Below are 19,494 nucleotides of genomic sequence, written 5' to 3' on the forward strand. Positions count from 1 at the left end.
ATCCTCCCCCACCTTTAAAGAACAGTAGCAAAACTTCAGAAGCCCATTTGTTACATCCCTGTTGCACTGAATATTCTTCTTCATTAAGAAAACAAGATTGGCCTTGTCAGTCAGTCATTCATTCTTGGGTTCACGTCTCCAGACTAGTAAGTCAAAACCTTGTGCTTCAGACTCCCAGGTTTTTTTTTTTTTTTCTTTTTGATGTCCTGTTAGTTTCTTAATAAGCTGAAAATCAGTGTTTTGTGCGGTGGCCAGATCCTCTGACAATGATTAATCCAAATTTGTACCTTCTTGTTCACCTTCAAGAAAGATATAAGGCCGTGCTGTGGTGGCACACGCCTTCAATCCCAGCACTTGGGAGGCAGAGGCAGGCGGATCTCTGTGAGGTCGAGGCCAGCCTGGCCTACAAAAGCTAGTTCCAGGACAGGGTCCAAAGTTACAGAGAAACCCTGTCTCAAAAAACCAAAGAGAGATAGATAGAGAGAGAGAGAGAGAGAGAGAGAGAGAGAGATCGAGATCATTTTGACAAGAGTTTGTTACATTTATCAGAGTTTCTAGGTATTCTCCAATGACAATAGTGAGTATAAATTCTTTGTGAAATTAATCTCAGTAACAATGAAATTTTAGTATAATCCTTTGCATTATTTGTTTCTTGGGTTGCAAATTCTAATAAATATTATTAGTCAAAACAATGCTTTTTGTAAAATTTTTTCTAAACCGGTTCTTTGTCATCTTTAGTTTATAGCAGCAATTATAACTAATGGCAGACAAAGATTAAAAGTGTATCAGTAAAGTATTCACACCATGGTTCCTGAATAATATATTTTTAAAGCAATAATCCCGTTCCTTGGTCTGATTCTTTATGGAGAAGAAGCAAATATATCCCAGTTATGTCAGTTGGTGTGGGGTACTCAAGTCTGAGGAGAAAGCTCTCTGTATGTTAAATGCTACCTTTATAAGAGTGTTTCTTTTGAAATTATGGTCTGGTTAAATACATTTTCTGCTTTGTATCTTCTTAGACACAGCTCAGAATTTATGAAATATGGAGTGGCTGGGGACCTTGTCTTTATCCACGTCAGTGTATCCACACCCTAGCCCAATGAAAGGGCTGATATAATACTGAGTGAGAGTATGAATAGATAAAGAAAGGCTTGACTGATGGCTGGAAGGTTAAACATTGGAGCCAATGACCTTGAAGAGGCTAGACCAGGTTAGGGTGAGAACTTTTGGGTACCCAGAGAAAAACCAGCCCCCACCCCTCAGAGCACTCTCTCTCTCTCTCTCATTCCTGCATTACACACCTGAGGTTGGACTTCTCGTTCCTGTTCCATGAATTTCCCCCTTATGATAAAGAATAGTAACTAAAATCTTTTAGAGTTTGCTTGAAATTCTTTGACTTGCATCCTTACCCCCCTGTACAATAACATCGTCACCCCACGTGGGGTATGAGGACCAGTTTACTCCTCTTTTAGGACCCCTGTGGCAGCCACTTGGTGCATTGGGCACTGACTCTCCCCACCCGTGGCTCCAGCCAGCATACACCTACTGAGGCCCTGTGCACCCTGGGAATACAGTGTGGCCCTCCACATGTTACTTTCTCTCCAGCCAGGTATCCCTGCGGTATGCACCGATGGAAGGCTCTGGGCTTTCTCTTCATATCGGTCACCAGCTCTCGAAATCACTTTAATCGCTTAATAACCACTCTCAATTTGTTAAATAAAGCATATTTTTCAGTATCTAACACACAAAATCAATTCGGACAATTCACGGCTTGCATGTCTCCGCCACGCAACCGCAACTGCAACACCTGCTGGCTGGTAATAGATATTGAATCTTCTCCAACTTACTACAATTGCCTTACAACAGGGGAAGATTATAAAGCTACAGTGGCGGATAATTTAATAATCCAAGAATTCAATAGATTTTTATTTATGCTGTGAATAATATTCTGAAAGGCTTATGTGATTTTCCTCCTAAATCTCTTTATTTGAGTCTAGAGATTAGCTTTGCTTTCCATTTTATCTCATTTAAAAATGGTTTAATAATAGAGTCAAAAATAATGCAGTCTTTACAGACTAATAATGACCAACTAAAAGAAAAAAACAGCACTTTGGAGAAGAATACAACCAATTTGATGGACAAAATCCAGTCAATGATGTAAGGTGCTGAGACACTGTCTGAGAGAATGCATGCTGTTAAATTAATAATCAAAATCTGTTAAACAGTTATAATATATTGGTAGATAGGGTGTCTCTCCAAAAGGGTAATATGTACACCATTAAAATTATATTTCAAATTATGTTTCAAAATTACCATCAAAAGGAAGAGATGTTATCTTTACTGGACAAACTTCATACCTTGAAATCCTCAGTGAGGACATTAAAATAGAACACTGGACAGGAGATCCAGACTTTATAAAAGCCAATGGTAAACATATTTAAAAAGATTAAAAACTTTATCAAAATTGATTAGTAGGGAAAAAAGGTACAAGAACAGGGTTTAGCCTCATCAATATGTGCCAGACTCTGGCATGATTTATCCAGTGTTCTAACTGGCTATCCAGTGATACCATCTGGCACCAAGAACCTCAAGGTAGTAAAAGAATATACATGAAAATCTATACGTATGAGTGATCTAAAAATAATTTAAACATCAATAGTGGCTTATAGATTACATTCACCATTTGTTAGTGAAATGGTGAAAACAAGGGCCTCAGTCAATAAGGCTACCCACATGATTGCCTTCAATTAATTTCAGTGGTCCTAGAAGACAGACCTCAGATGCCTTAAAAATGCTATTGAAGAAAAGAGGCAAAAATTTTAAAACAACAGGAAAAAGCAAAAGGACTTAAAATTTCCCCAGACTAAATTCTCGGCAAGGGTCATTACTCTGATCTCAGGACCAGGCTCACTACGATGAACACACCTTGTCCCTGTGCATCACAGCAGCTTTAAATGCTTGGGACAGGATTCAGGAACTAGGAAAGAGAGTTGAATCATATATTAGCATTAAACAGGGTCAGAGAGAACCGTTTAATGAAATTTGACAAAGATTAACTAAGGTTGTACAAATAGGAGTAACAGACCCAGAAGCTAGACATGAACTAATTGATCATGGCTTTTGAGAATGCCAGCTTAGAATGGAAAAAGATCCTTGGGCCTTTCAAGGTCTATCAGCACCAATAGATAAATAGATCTTACATACAATAAACACTGAAACATTTGACTATGGTAAGTGGTCTGTCAGTTACTCTAGGCCTTAGCTAAAGTTGATTGCTTCAACATTGCAAATGAGTCTTGGTGCAATTGCTCAGGTAGCCAGTTGTCTCTGTCATATTCTGCACATTTTGGAAGATGCTTGATTGCATGTCCTGCCTACTCAAGTAATATTATCTCCTTTCTCAGGCCTTCAATGAGGTTAAAGATTTGATAGTCATAGTTACCTTCCTCTTATGATTTAGCCAAACCATTTCCAATGCAGGACTTAGACTCCTTAGGATAGAATGATTATTAAAACATTTAGCATACTTTCCTTGCTTAATATTATTTATGCTGGTTATAATTCTAATTTTATACTTGATATCTGTTGTGTTGGGTTTGGAACTCTCTTATTTATACAAAAGGGGAAGGTGATGAGAAAGTTCTTTCAGCCAATGACCTTTAAGAGGCTGGACCAGATTAGGGTGTGACTTTTGGGTACCCAGAGAAAAACTTGTGGGCCACCCAGGGTTTCTCTCTCTCTCTCTCTCTCTCTCTCTCTCTCTCTCTCTCTCTCTCTCTCTGGGTTCCACATTACACACCTGAGGTTGAATTTCTCACTCCTGTTCCATGAGTTTCCTCTTTACAACAAAGAGTAATAACTAAAATCTTTTGGAGTTAGCTTGGGATTCTTTGTCTCTCGTCCTTTCCCCTCCCCTTGCACAATAACAGGCAGATATACAGAACTTTGAGTGTATTTAAGGCTACTTAAAAGTTGCCATTTTAACCTCATAGGACTAATCTATAGATGTTATTAAGAGAAGAATAGTAGGGCACAATGGTGGTATCCTGTTAATTTTTATGCTTTAAAATTTGTATTAAATTATTGAGTTATAGAAATTCTTACAATTTATTCAAAAGGCAATATTACTAAAGTTTCTCTTTCTTATTAATGTGTTTTACAATATTCTAATAGTTGTCATGTAGTTATATCACACTATATACCAAAAGACCTTAAGGAATTGACTTGACATTCACAATATAAATTGCTCATACCAAGGAGAAATTTCCAATCACAGAAGAGTGGGAATCTGTGCCATGTGCCTGAGTAGAGCCCCATGAACCACTTCACCAGAGTGGTGTGAGGCCATGTAAAGAACATACATCACAGAGGTTACCCTGGGACAAGACTCATGATCATTAGTTTTATTTTCCACAGAACAAAAGTACTTCTGAGCATGATACTTATCAATGTTGATGTTTAATGTTCTATTTACTTCATACAATTTATTTGGATATAACAATGTTGAAGAGGTCACCATCAAAAGGAGCATGATGCATGAGTTAACCTCCACTCCAAGTAAGCTTTTCTTGACTACTCTGAGAGGAGTAGGCTATGCCACCTGTGCCTCCTCTGCACCTGTAAGACATCATCCTGAGGCTTAGTTGAAGGCTGGCATTGATCTGTCCTTGAGGCCTTTGAAACTCAGTTCTGACTTGAGAACTGCAAATAGTCAAGTACTGGGAAGCATAAAGCATAACAAGGTTCAAGCACACCCTGCCTCTGAGTACTCAGAAGCTGTACAGCATGTTTCATCAGAGATATGTGTGGTTGAACATGGGAAAAGCAAACAACCTGCAGAGTTATCATCCATAGACCTGCGGTCTTCAATTTACTGCCAGGCCTTTAGGATTCAGGGACCATAAACATCTGTGGTTATGGATATATTCTTTATTCAGCCATGTTCTAGAATGACCAGCATGCACACACACACACACACACACACACACACACACACACACATATATATATATATATATGAGTAGACAATAGATAAAAATAATTGCTGTCAAAAATATTATCTTCCAGTAGAAAAGTTCTCTGAAATACTAACTTTGATCCTAAATAGTCAACAAGAATCTGGACTTCCGGCACTCAGATTGATTTGGTAACCCTTCACAGGGTGTAGGCAAAGAGGCATTGGTCATAGCCCTGGTCTCTAGATATCCAGTCTAGTAGCTAGTCATGTGTTAAAATGTAATAAGGAAATACTAGTAGCAAGTATTGACACAGCTTAGCACTTAATATAGCTATCTACAGGGATCTGAGAAGCAGAAAATGACTGTCAGTGTAGAGAGAAAAGCTTCCCTTCAGAAATGGCCCCAAGAACTCCTAATTTCCCTTTAAAACTCCTATGATAAAACAAAGAGCCAGGGAGTACTGTTAGCATTTATGCTGGTTTTCACAACCGTTTGCCTTTAGTCCTTAGATTTTTTTTGTCATTTCTTTCAAGGCTTGACACAAAAAATGAAAAATAGTTTGATCAGTAAGATGACTAGCATAATGAAACAACATCCAAGAGTTAATATGAAAGAAATAAATATTTCTAAGAGCCCTGTCCCTGCAGGTCCAGAGAACAAGTCAAACGGTGAAATTAGCTGTTATAACTATGTGTGTACATACATGTAACAACAATTAATGAACAAAAGTCAAGAATTTGGAAGATAGAAAGGAGGGATATTGGAGAAGCTTGGGAAGGAAAAAAAACAAGGAGAATTCATATAATATAATCTCAAAAAAATATAAGAATGAATTAGAAAAAAAAGAATTTGAGTAACTTTCTCGGGGTTCCATCTCAGACACAGGATTGAAAATCAGACGGTTTGTCTTGAGTAATATCCTAAACCATAACATTATGCATTTCCTGAAATACATAGTGAACATTCTAACATCAGGGGATTTTGAGATCTTTAATTATAAAAAGGATCCCATTTAATAATATTTTTGGAATTACTTATGTACTTGAATGTTCGGCATAGACCCCATATAATAAAGCCCTGCCCTGTCTTTCCCTCTACTTGGAGATTATTTAACCATTTACTCAGACCCCTTTTATCGATGCTGCTGCAGGCTCCTGACTCAGACTCCAGCTCATGACACCCTGAGTCACTTTACCAAAGGTGAGGCTCTTGTTCTCTGAGGTCTATTCGCCTCCCCTTAAGGGCCAGCTCTGCAATGTTCACTGAGTCAGAGCCTAGAGTCAGCATGTGTTTATCAGTTAGCAGGCACGTCACTAAAAACGCGAGTTAGGAAGATATCCCACATAAAGGGTAAAAGGAAGGCCAACTTATAAGTGGGATACTTATCACGGCGAGTTACATAAAGGAAACAGCAGATCTCTAAGTCAGATACAGATGGTGTTAAGTTTTCGATGGTGATCAGGGAAGGTTTCCTGAGAAGCAGCATTGATGACAGCGGAAGAATGGAAAGGATCTAGTCATTCATCTTAACGGTCTGCAAGAGAAGGAACAAATAAAGTATCAGCTGTGGCTCCTGGGGGACACAGTTCCTCTGCCAGAATGAATTACAGAATAGACAGAGTAAAAGGCCACTGCCCTCATGCAGCTTAGCGGAGATGGGGCTGGACTCAGGGAGTGGTTACAGGCTCATCAAGAGGATGGAGTTAACTCATCGCTTGGAAGAATCTTAGTGGGTTTGCTATTGGGTCTCATGACAAGTTTGCGGGAAAGGAAGAGGAAAACCTGATGCTGTGCTGCTTTGACTGGTATGTGCTTTTGCTGAGATAAAAGAGAAAGGTCTGGATAGAAATAGTTTGGGAACAAACACTGAGAGATCAGATTCAGACACAGCCTGGATTTGATTTGCCCATGAGCCATCTGAGTGGAGAGGTCAAAAAGCAGCTGGTCATGTGGCAAGAGAGTCAGGCCACTTCCAGATAGACACAGAGAATGGGTGTCCTTCAAGGCTGTGAGAATCCGTACACTGACACATGGCAAAGTGTGAAGATCAGTGAGATCATACTCTTCTCACTGCCCCAGGACCACACGCCCAGTATTGTGACCACTGTACTCCCCTCTGCTTCCTGCAGGAAGGGGGGCTTAGTTTTACCTTGTTCCTGAGGCCGCATATAGCAGAACAGGAGTTGTGTTCTACAGACAGGAGGAAATCTTTCTCTCTCTTCCCTCATCCTTCCCTCCCAGAGTATCATTTTTTCCTCACCATGACTTTATTTTTGAGTAAAATAAAATGCAGCTTATCCCTGAAACTCCACGATGTGACCCCTTACCAATGAGAACTAAATGCTTTGACGGCACTGCCTCCTCTGTTGGATAAATCTCTCATCCATGTGCGAAGAAAGAGAGAAAATTGTATTCCACCACATTTCTTCGTGGGAACAGTAAATTGCTGTGACATGCTAGGAATATCTAGTGAGCTCCTGCGGAGAGAGTGTGCGTGAGTGGGGCATGCCTTGCAATGAGAAAGCCAGGGTCACTGTAGTGATGGACTTCCTGACATCTAGCTCCAACCACATAAGCCACATCCTTTAGAAACTCATGCTAACTCACAGAACAAGTGCTGGTCAATTAAAGAAAACATGAGTCAACAATATGCATATGCAGTTCCCAAGAAATTTGTTAATGGCTAATATTTTCACAATAAACATGTACACTTAAGAAGTTGCTCATTTTAAAGAAAAGGTCACCCAACCTAAATTTCATGTGATAGGTCAGCAATATTGAAGGTGTAGTTTACAATTCCTTACCTAAAATTGTACCATTTTCATGCTTAGTTTCTCTCTTTTCCATACCTACAATAATGAGAAATAGGATGGTGTCAAGGGTTAGAGGCTGAGGGTGGGAGGGAGGAAAGATGCCAGTTTCTAGCACAAGGAAGCCCATGGGGAAGGACAGTACTAGTGGAAATACTGCTTGGTCGTGGTGACCAGGATCTGGATGGGTTCATGCAGAGAAGATTTGGGAGGAGTGGAAGACAATTTTTGATTAATGCTAATAGATAGTTTTAAAATGCTTGAGACGTAAAAATAAACTCCAGAAATGTTAAACTGGGCATCTTTGTACCTGAGCCCTGCAGAAGACCTGCTCACTGGAGCTGCACAATGGCATTTGCTTCCAGTGCTGATTATGGGCACCAGCACCGGTTACACGTGTGAGAAGGAACCGTGACCAACCAGATACTGCAAGTAACAAACAAAGAACTGACTAGAGCTTTAAAGCACTCCTTAGCTATAACCAGCGCTCCTTAGCTATAACCAGCACTCCTTAGCTATAACCAGCGCTCCTTAGCTGTAACCAGCACTCCTTAGCTATAACCAGCATTCCTTAGCTATAACCAGCACTCCTTAGCTATAACCAGCGCTCCTTAGCTCCAGCGCTCCTTAGCTATAACCAGCGCTCCTTAGCTATAACCAGCGCTCCTTAGCTATAACCATTATAGCACTCCCATTGTAAAGTAAAGATTTAGCTAAGTAAAGTTATAACTAATGTTTGGGGCATGAAAATTACCCCAAATGTGGTTTCAAATGTATAATTCACTTAGTGATTTCCCACTTAATCTGTGAGAATTTCACCATACATACATACGAGTATGAATTTTTATAATAGAACAATTTGATTCTACTTCTATTTCCTAGCTAAGCTGTAATTTCCAAATATCTGCAAATTAGTGTAGTAAGAATAAACATCTCTTAGGTTGTTTTATGTGTATGAATCTGTGTGTTTCATACATGTGTGTGCATGGAGGCCAGGGAAGAACATTGGGAGTCCTGTTCTATTATTTCCTTCTCCCCTTCAGTGTCTCTCACTGAACTTGGAGCAAGACTGCTGAGCATCACATCCCAGTGGTCCTCCTGTCTTGGCCAGGCTAGCACTGGTTACAGGCATGAGTACCACCAGCACTGGTTACAGGTGTGAGCACCACCAGCAGGGGTTACAGGTGTGAGCGCCACCAGCAAGGGTTACAGGTGTGAACACCACCAGCACAGGTTACTGGTTGTGAGCGCCACCAGCAGGGGTATCAGGTCTGAGCGCCACCAGCGGGGATTACAGTTGTGTGCACCACAGCCTGGCTTTTATGCAGAAGCTGGGCATTTGAATTCAGGTTCTCCTGTTTGTGTGAAAGTAAGAATTCTTACAGGCTGAGTTATCTCCCCAGCCTCTTTTTGGATGCAAAAGAAATCAGATATTGTTTACATTCCATCATTGTGATGTTTTGGGTTGCAAATAATGAAAAACACAGCTTAACTGACTTAAATTGGAAGGAAAATTTATGGACTAATTTCCTGACCCAATAAACTGAGAAGCTCAGTCGTTCGATCATGTTACTGCTCCCAAGCCTACTCGGCAGCTCGTTATGGCCTTCATCTCACTTTCGTCTGCCTCTTGAGTCCAGGGTGCTGCCAGTCCCACCACGGCCAGCTACAAGCTTCTTTATTGTCACCCCAGCATTTTCTGTCAAGTCCCAGAATAGGCCCTGAAACTGTCACTGTGGTGATAGTCTTGGTGATTCGTTCTATCTTCTAAGCTTCCCCACAACACCTCAGCTTGTGAAGACTGGGGTTCTGGTGATGGAACAGTGGGGTACATGTAGATCACTTTGCTCACACAGCGTAGTACAAGGACTCACCATTTCCCAGGCAGGAAGTTCTGTAGGTCTCTGAGTTAGCCTGTGAGTGAACACACGAAACACAAACCTCCCTTTAAAAAGCTATTAGAAGCAGAACAATTGCATAGGGAATCCTGGATACAGCAGGTTAAATTGTAGGCTCTGTAATGGGTGGCATGGAGTCCTGGAACCTCATCTTAAAGAGGCATTTAACATTTGTTAAGAGGAAGTTCTGAAAGCAAATAGAAGTGACAGCCTTATCAACCCCTTCTCATGTGATAGTGTGCAAATCCGGCCAGTTTAGTGTCAGGGTGTTTTGCTTTTTTTCTTGAATATTCATTACCCATGTATATGTTATTGTATATTGATATCTTAGTTTGTCAAATCAATACAATTTACAACCCCTCTCCTGTGGTAGTAGCATTTTAGAATTTGAAATCTCACAAACAATCATATTTCAAAAGATAATGAAATATATTTGTGATTTTTCATCTCTTTAAAAATAATTTATCTTTCAGCCAGGACTCTCTCAGATACGGTAAGTAAGAATAATTGAGAAAATATACTTTTCTCACAAAGATTGCCCTTGATGAGAGCATTTGATTCATGAACAGAGAGTTTGCCAGGGTTCTGAAACAGTTGCGGCATTTGTTGCCGAAAAATTGCTTTGACATCTGTCGTCTGCATACCCTTTCCCACAAAGCACTGGAACATCTGCACTCCCTTTCCCACAAAGCACTGGAACATCTGCACACCCTTTCACCTACAAAGCACTGGAACATCTGCACACCCGTTCCCACAAAGCACTGGAACATCTGCACACCCTTTCACCCACAAAGCACTGGAACATCTGCATGCCCTTTTACCCACAATGCACTTCCTTTCTATGTGTGTCTTAAAGACAAAAACAAAACAAAACAGAAAATCATACACGGAAATTAATTCAACTTTGATATCACCATTTTCCAATTAGGTGGAATCAGACTAAGGATAAGGCAGGATCTAAGTATTTTATCTTACCATAGGATAACAAGTGCTTCACATATAGCTTATTTCGTCTTCACAAGCCATCCACCCATTAGGTTCTATTTCTATCCCTGCTTTAGAAGACGGGCACATGGACTAGCGAGTTACCAACTGGAGGAGAACAGCTGCAGTCTGCTCTCTTTTATTTTGAGAGTAAGATGGGAACTCAGGAGACAGGCAGTTAGACTTCACTTTCAGGTGAAGATCTGAGACCCCTCAAGGCCCGGACTTTATCTGAGGTAATGGGGCTAATCTGAAGGAAGAAAGGGAAGTACAGCTCACATCTTCTGACTATTAGCCTAAGGTATGGTGTTGGCATCCGCCTCAGAGACACTGACTATAAATTGGCTGCATTACCTTGCTGGAGAATTATTTTGATTAGATACAAGCACTCTACAAATGTACTTTCTTAAAAATGACCGCATGTTTTGTTGTTCATCTGCTTTTCTGATGCACTAGAAAAAGGAAGTAGGCAGATGACAAACCAAAGACTAATCCACAGTGTAAGCATCTTCTTTGAACCTATCCTTATAACTCGGTGCTTGGTGAGACAGTGAAATTAGTGCCACAGGAGCGTTTTTACAAAAGTATGCATTTTTTATGAATCTTAAAATGATCTTAAACTTATAGAAAATTGTGAAGATCAAAGAATTTCCGTATATCCATGCTCAGTTTTCTCCATTGTTAGTATCTTATGTTAATACCAATTTTGCCATTTTATATTAAAAAGTATATAGAGGATGGGAAGATGGCTCATTTGGTAAAGTGCCTGCCACATAACCATGAAGACCTGAGTTTACATTGCCAACACTCGTGTAAAAATCCAAGTCTGGGGCCAGGCAGTGGTGGCACATAACTTTAATCGCAGCACTCGGGAGGCAGAGGCAGGTGGATCCCTGTTAGTTTAGAGGCCAGACTTGTTTATAGGAGCTAGTTCCAGGACAGGCTCCAAAGCTATGGAGAAACCCTGTATCAAAAAAAAAATGAAAGAAAGAAAGAAAGAGAGAGAGAGAGAGAGAGAGAGAGAGAGAGAGAAAAGAAAAGAAAAGAAAAGAAAAAAAAAGAAAAAGAAAGCAACCCCCCATCAACAAACAAACAAAAAATCTAAGTCTGGGAGGCATGTGTCTGTGATGCCAGTAGGTCAGGACAGAGACAAGCAGATCACTGGCTTTTCTTCTAGGTCCCCAACCTGACCACATCAGTGAACTTTAGGAAATAGGGAGCAATCAAAGAAGATATGCAGTACTAACCTCTTGCCTCCATGAGCATGGCAAACGTGTACACTCATAAGAACACACACGCACACATACTCACCCACCCACCCCCACACACTCACCACATACCACACACTATATACCACGTGCCACATACACAAAGTTTTCACTTTGGTTGGATTTTCTTGGTTATTATTTATGCTCTATTTTCTCCACAGTTTCAGCTAAGATACCACAGTTCATTTAGTTTTTATGTCTCCTCAGGATTCTCATAGCTGCAATGGCTTTCCCGACCTCTTTGTTGTCTTTTCAGTGTGTCCTTGTGTTTAACAATGTTCACCGTTCTGAGGAGTAATGGGGAGGTGCTTTATAGAGCACCCTTCACTTTGAGCTTGGGTGATGTTTTCCCAAGAGATCAAGGGAGGCTGTGTTTGGGAAGGAAGGCCACAGAGGTGGTCACGTCTTACCAATGGCGTGTGCTCTCACCATGAACTGTCCCTGTTGCTGTGACCTCCTGCCCTTGTCTAGTGTAGTGCTTTGCTTTGCTCCAGTTCCTCCCTTCCACTTTGAAAAGGGTGCTAAGTAAAGCACACACTGTAGGAATGGGGAGTGTGCCCTATTTCCTCAAGGAATAGCTGCAAATATTATTTTGGAATCTTCTCCCCACCTCTTTTATTTATTAAATCAACAAATATGTACTAGCATAGAATCGCAGATATGTGCTTTGTATCATGGATTAGAATTCAGTGCTATCCAGTGGATTTTGTTGCTTGAAAACTTTTAAATAATTTCTCCTGTGAGAATTTGCAAAGAAATGAATAAAAATCACTAATCTCTAAAGGTTCCCTGTGCCAAGTTCCATGTTGGTCATTAGGTTTGTTTTGTAGGGAATAACATGCTGTTTGCACAGCTGAGCATGAGAAACCCACGCCAAGCACATCTATGCACCTGCAGCTGTGACTGTTCACAGAGATGGACTATAACATGCTGTTTACACAGCTGAGCATAAGAAACCCATGCCAAGCACAAGTATGCACCCACGGCTGTGATTGTTCACAGAGATGGACTATACTTGAGCTTTATTCTGAGCTTCTGTGTGAATAAAAATGGTAGATGGTGCACTTTGTTCATGTGAAGTCATTGTTGAAACAAAGTGAGTTTGTGTAATTCTGTTGCACAATTATTTTTATTTCAATCTAAAAAATGATTTATTTTCATTTTTTATTTATGTATTTGTGTCCATATGAGTTTACATGTACCATGAACAAGCAGGTACCAGAAGAGACTAGAAGAGGGCATGGGATTCCCTAGAGTTTCAGGTGGTTATGAGCTACCTGGTGTTGGTGTGAAGAAGCTAATGCCATGCCTTCTTATTCATCCCTCCATTCCATATTCCACACTATTAAATGATCTAAAGGTGGAAACAGTAAAAGAATATGAAGTCTTAAACCCTTCATATTCCTACTCTTTGTGGTCTTTGATCCATATAGATTACATACCTGTGCAAAACACAAAAACTAAAATAAAAAGTAGGAAAAAAAATCAAGTCAGCCCCGATGTAATTGTTTATCCATTGCGAGGCACTTTGACACCTTGTCATTCTCAGAAGTGTCCCCCTGTGAGTTGTACAGTATGCCCCTTCGATGTGAGCGAGGGAAGATTCAGGAAGAGAAGCCTGGGCAACTAACATTAAATGCTTTGATGACATTGCTCGTACCATCACGGTTTGTTCAGCCAGCCCTGGTAACTGCGGTCTAATTGCAAAGCATAGCAGCCATGTACAAAAGGATGGGGAAGAGACCTGTGTTGTCTTTGCCCTGACTTGGGTTTGTATAAACTCGATGTGTAGGTGGAAAGGTCACCGATGAAAATGAAGCGATGCTACAGGGAGCAGTCAGTTTGCAGACAGACCATGTGTGAGTAATCAGCATTGTGGGAGTCCCAGAAAAGGCATTCCAGGAACTCCAGACTTTGTACTTTTTTACAACAAAAGCAAATGTTGCTATGGGTTAGGATTGGGTGTTTACATACTTTTTTTCCCTGAGACTAATGAAAATTCAGAAATACCACATTTAAGCCCAGAGCTGAGGCTGCAGTGAGTTTGATGTCAGAAGAGCTGGTATGTGCAGTGACTGCAGAATAACCCGTCCACCACCTGACGCATCCTTTGGAACCCTGAAGTCCAGTTTAGAGAGTCAGGAAGAAAAGAACAAGTGTGCTAGCAGTAGGATCAGCCAATGTCTTAGCTATAGACTAACAAATGAAGTTTCGCTGTGGCTTTGGTGTTCTTTGTCCTCACCTAAACTTATGGGAAGTGGAGTCTTGACTACAGATGCCACTTTTCTCCTGAATAAGTGTTGCTCATATGGAAATGCACTGTTACTAATGGTAGCCTCAAGGGGTTGGGGGTGTGGGCATTAAATGTAAATCATTTCTTAATTTTGTTCATGTGATCATATTTAAATAAAATTCAAGAAGAAATGGGGGGGCTCCTTCAGCGTAGGTCATTAATTTGGTGGCAGGTGTTGGCAACTCCGCAACAAGGACTCTGTTGTGAGAAATACACTGTGGAAAACAAGCACGCCTCAGCCTTCAGGAAGTCTGCAAGGTAACAGGAAGATGAATGTCAAAAATAGATGAACAGGTCACTAGCTCCTTATGATTGCCGTAACTCTTGTGAAAGAGCCTTTTTCCTGGTCTCCAAAACAGACCACTAAAGTGAACAAATGTTTGGGTGTGTCAGTCATTTGAAATAACCAGCATATCTTTCTCAGAGTTATATGTTTGTCTGATACTTTGGGCATGTGTTTCTTAATATACCTTTATGTTTGGAAGCTTATAAAATATTTTTTTTAAATGTTCAGGCAGTGGTGGCACAGACCTTTAATCCCAGGACTTGGGAGGCAGAGGCAAGTAGATCTCTGTGAGTTCAGGACCAGCTTGGTCTACATGAGATAGTTCCAGAACAGGCTTCTCTACAGAGAAACCATGTATCAAAAACAACCCCAATATTTATATAAAAATTACATCATTTACTACATTCCCTTTCTTCCTTCTTGTCCTTCCTATCCCTCTTTCCCTTGCTCCCTCTCAAAATCTTGTCCTTTTCAGTTGTCACACACACACACGCACACGCACACGCACACGCACACGCACACGCACACGCACACGCACACACACACACACACCTCTAATTATATAAACATACATGTTGCTTAGTCTGTTTAGTGTTTCTTGTATGTATGCGATTTCAGTGCTGGTCATTTGGTATTGTGTGACCAATTTAAGGCCTCATTTTGTCTGTTTCCAATATTCCGTAGTTGACTGTAGCCCTTTGGGGTGGGATGAGATTTCCCCTTTCAAGTTAGCATGTCTATTAGCACTGTACTTCTTCAGGTCTTGTTTAACTGGTAATATTGTCAAGATATCAGAGGTGAAGCTGTACTCCCATTTATAGGACACACAGTGTCCAGAGGAGCTTTCCAGTCCCCCCCAACTCTCACAATCTTTCCACACCCTCCTCCTTCTCTGGGACTTAAATGCAGAAGTTGTATTGTAGATGTACATATTCGAGCTGGACAGCCACAAGCAATTGTTCTCTCTACTTTGTCTTGTAGTTTTCTGTAATATTTTTCTTCTGTTGTTAAGGTTTATTTGATGAGAGGTGAGTGTCACATGATCTGGCTGAGCCCTGGTGCAAAAGCAAAAAACATTTTTTAAAAAGATAATTTATAATAAAAACAAGTCACTTCCTTCCAGTGATCCTGCAAGTCTTGAAGCCATTGTGCAAATCTGTGGGGCCGTACCTCTCTAGATCTACTTAACTCACTGAGGTCCGCCTTTCATAGGGCTGGGATGCTGCTGGAGCCTGATGTGGTGGTCTTGATCACGCTCCTTCCCTCGTTTCTGTTTTTCACCACTCTATTCCCTCCCCCAAGGAACTCAAACTCAGCTTCTACATGACTCTTGTCTGCTTTCCTCATCTCGTCAGTTGGCAAATTCAGTTTATTGCATCTTCTCCCTATCTCTCAGACCCAGCTCTGTTTCTCTAACCATTGACTAGATCATGCTCTGTGATTTCAATTGCACTGTTATAAAAAAAATCAGATACTAAATATTTGGTAAGTGCAGTCTGTATGTATGATTTCTCTTTCCAAAAGTCCATGGAGGCTTCTTTTTATTCATGGGCTAAGATCTTCGCAGTAGCACCACACTCCAGTATTTTTCTTTCTTTCAAAGCAGTGATGCCCATCTTTAAAGTACACAGTCCTGAGCCCACATTGATTTTCTGATGCCTGCTTCTTCCAAATACTCATTTAACAAAATCCTACCAAAACTTTAGTCCCTGAACCTAACATCTCTATGAGGCTTCCTGAGATTGTCTTCCCTTTGTCATAATTGGTCTTGTTCTTCTAATGGTTGAAGACCTCTATGTTTCAGTCTTCTTTTCATGTAGTTCACTGAGGGATAGGGTTCCATCTTAAATTCCATTTTTATCAATTATAAAGCTAGCTGAAGCACTATATTAGGAAGACTCTTAAGGGCATTCTTAGGTTTCTCAAGGAAAAAGGATACCAAGCCAGATTAGACAGCATAGAGAAGAGGGAAAGAGCAAAGTGTCTGTGGGTTATTAGCTAACTTGGAAATAAATCTACATACTTTTCTAGATTCACTTTACAACTGTAGCCTTGAAGACAACTGTCCTTGAAGCTTCCATTGTAACTTGTGGTCAGTTTTATCCTTAAACACCTCAGGTCTTTATTTCAAAGTTTCACCATCTAAAATGACAAATGAAGTATTTGAGATAGTATACAGAAGTGAAAAAGAAAGATACAAAAAAGCCAACAACTGTCTTTAAGGACTTTCTATGTAGGCAAGCATAGAAACCAGGAGAACAAAGTTAGTGGTAATGTAGAGGGAAGGATGACAATTGTACTCATATTCTGCTGTGGAAAACAGAATCTATGAAGGGCAAAAGTCACAAGCACATTTAGAATGGCTGACTTGACACTGTGTGGGACTGGGAATTAATGCTTGATTAACAGCTATGATGTTACATACACATATGTGGGGGTATGCTCATGGTTATGAACATAACCACCACTATGCACTAAAGCACATGCACTCACAAGGTCAAGTCAAAGTTACTCCTCAAATATGGTGATGATTTAATATTAGAAAAATTGCTAACCAAATATTCAGTATAAATCTCTTGTAAAATCATCTTGAGGCCCACTTTTAAAACCTAAGTAAATGAAGAGTAGAAGAAAGAGTTTCAGTTGAATGAGCATGTGTTAGTGATCACAGAAGAACATGGGAGAGTAGAGGGAGGATGGGGAGGGGAGATAATATGATTATATTATAATATCAAAATTAAAAAATTAAATCGCATGAAATTCAGAAATGTCCACAGAATCTATTCTATTCTAAATACTCTTTTAGAAAAGCAACAAGATTAAAAACTAAGCAAATAGCATATTGCAAATAAAGGTGAAGAAGAATTTACATTATATGCAGAACATATTTTCTGTACACAACAAAAACATGACTTGCAAAATAAAAGAAAATAAAATCACTATATAAAATAATGTGTGCCCAATAGATTAGAAATAAACTGATCAAAATGGAAATTGAAAAAAGCACTCCACTTGCAGTAGAGAAAAAAACTGTGAACATTCAAGAATGAAATTAGTTGTATAGAGATAGAACCTACATGATAAACTACATCATGTTATTAAAGGATTCAAAGGAAAGCATAAAATAATGGGGAAGTTACATTTACCTCAGGAATATGTAATACATGAAATTATAAATCTTTCTCAGATTGATGTAGAAATTCAGTGTATATTAGATCAGAATATAAGACTTTTGTTTCATATATAAAAATTAATAACTACCAGTGTTTTAGTGATTGCTGTATGCCAGATAGTTAATATTTTCTATGTATTCAAACTCACAATATATTGTTTATTAAGATAGGAGAAAGTCATACTTAAGGCAAGTTAAGTTACTTCTGTAAATAATGGAAATAGTAAGCTGTTCAACCCCAGACAGCCTGGCCCAGCCTTGCTAGAAAGAGTAAAAATGCAACAATATTTAAGAAACTTTAGAAAACGGAACTGATAGTAGCTACATATTCTAAAGTACTAGAATTCAAAGTATTTTATGCAAATGCCTTGGTGTGAACATGGAAATACACATTAGAAGGGAAACATATATAGATCCAAGTGTACTTGACAACTTCATGTATTAAAAAGGGAGTTTACAAGTCCTGGCTACCAACTATGCTCCCGTGGATGGCCCCACACCCAAGAGCATATGAACAGCAGAAATTGTACTTGGTAGATTATTTTAAAAAAACAAGACACGGAAATGGGAGGGATGAGAAGGTAAGGAGCTGATCTGGGAGTTAGGAGATGAATGGGGGTAAATGTGATCTAAAAATTTCCATAAAATTCTCATAGTTAATAAAATATATTTTAAAAAGTTTTCATTTCATATAGTTACTTAAATCTTACTTTTAATAATTTAAACAACTACATAAAAGTAAAAATTGTAAGAATATTTTAACTATGAAAATGATTATCCTGTTGTGTTAAGAAGGTAAGAAATGTAGAAGTTAGAGGGAATGAAACAGCTTTAACTCTCAGGAGTTTAATGACAACATACAGTGTGTACAAAGATGAGAGACAGAAGACACCAGCAGTACGTATTTGCAACAAAATAGTGACTGCCATGTACAGGGTTCAGGGAAAGGGGGAGAAGTCAGTCAAAGCACAAAAGCTTTCAGTAGTTAGAGCCCAATCTGTAGAAGGATGACAGTAACATTGAATTGTATATTTGAAATTTTATTAAATATTCTTAATCATAAAACAAAGTACAGAAAATCTTAATAATATAGGGTAAGAGCTGTATTGACTGACTTAATTGCAACAATCATTTCAAAAATACATGACTATCAAGTCATTCTATTACATGCCATAAAATAGTAGGATTTTCCTTATTAGTTACACATCAGTACAGCCCAGGAGTGATATGAAAGATAACAGAAGAAAGGGTTGGAGGAAGGGATGAAAGGAGGATGGAGGGAGGGAACAAAGGAGGGAGAGAGGGAGAGAAGAGGAGAGAGAGAGAGAGAGATCTTTTGGTCAGATAAGTTCCTGTGATATTTTTCTTAAATAAATTGTGAATAATAGAAAATATACTAGCATTGTTCAAACTGGAAAGTAAAACCTGACAAGTATATGCCTCAACATGTGTATTCGTGGACACTTGAGTAAGGAAGGGTAGGAATACTTACATCCCAAACAGCTAAAGTACTTATCATAGAAGGGTGAGAGACACGATCGAGTCTTAGTTTATTGTGAGAGACTTGGCTTGTGTCAGTGTTAGCAGGAATAAGGAAAAGGCAGTTGGGGATCTCATGCAGAAGAGCAGGTGAGATTAGCAGCTATTTGGGTGTGAGTAGGAGGCAAATGAAGAAGTCAAAGATGGCTCAAAATTTACAGCCTGGGGGCCTGGGGACTGCAGCTACCATTTATGAATATTATGGGGAACAAGATGAATTCTTTTCATTGTTAACAGAGGAGAGACAATGAGTTCAAGTGTCAATCAAAGTAATAGTGCTTCTTGT

General features: G+C 39.6%; 1 protein-coding gene across 3 annotated transcripts in view; it reads left to right on the forward strand.

Moving 5' to 3' along the window:
• Mctp1 (multiple C2 and transmembrane domain containing 1) overlaps positions 1-19,494 on the forward strand; it is a 592,866-nt gene that overhangs the window by 266,445 nt on the left and 306,927 nt on the right. The window lies entirely within an intron of this gene.

Source organism: Myodes glareolus, chromosome 15 (assembly GCF_982192425.1).
Source record: "Myodes glareolus chromosome 15, mMyoGla1.1, whole genome shotgun sequence".
Taxonomy (NCBI): Eukaryota; Metazoa; Chordata; class Mammalia; order Rodentia; family Cricetidae; genus Myodes; species Myodes glareolus.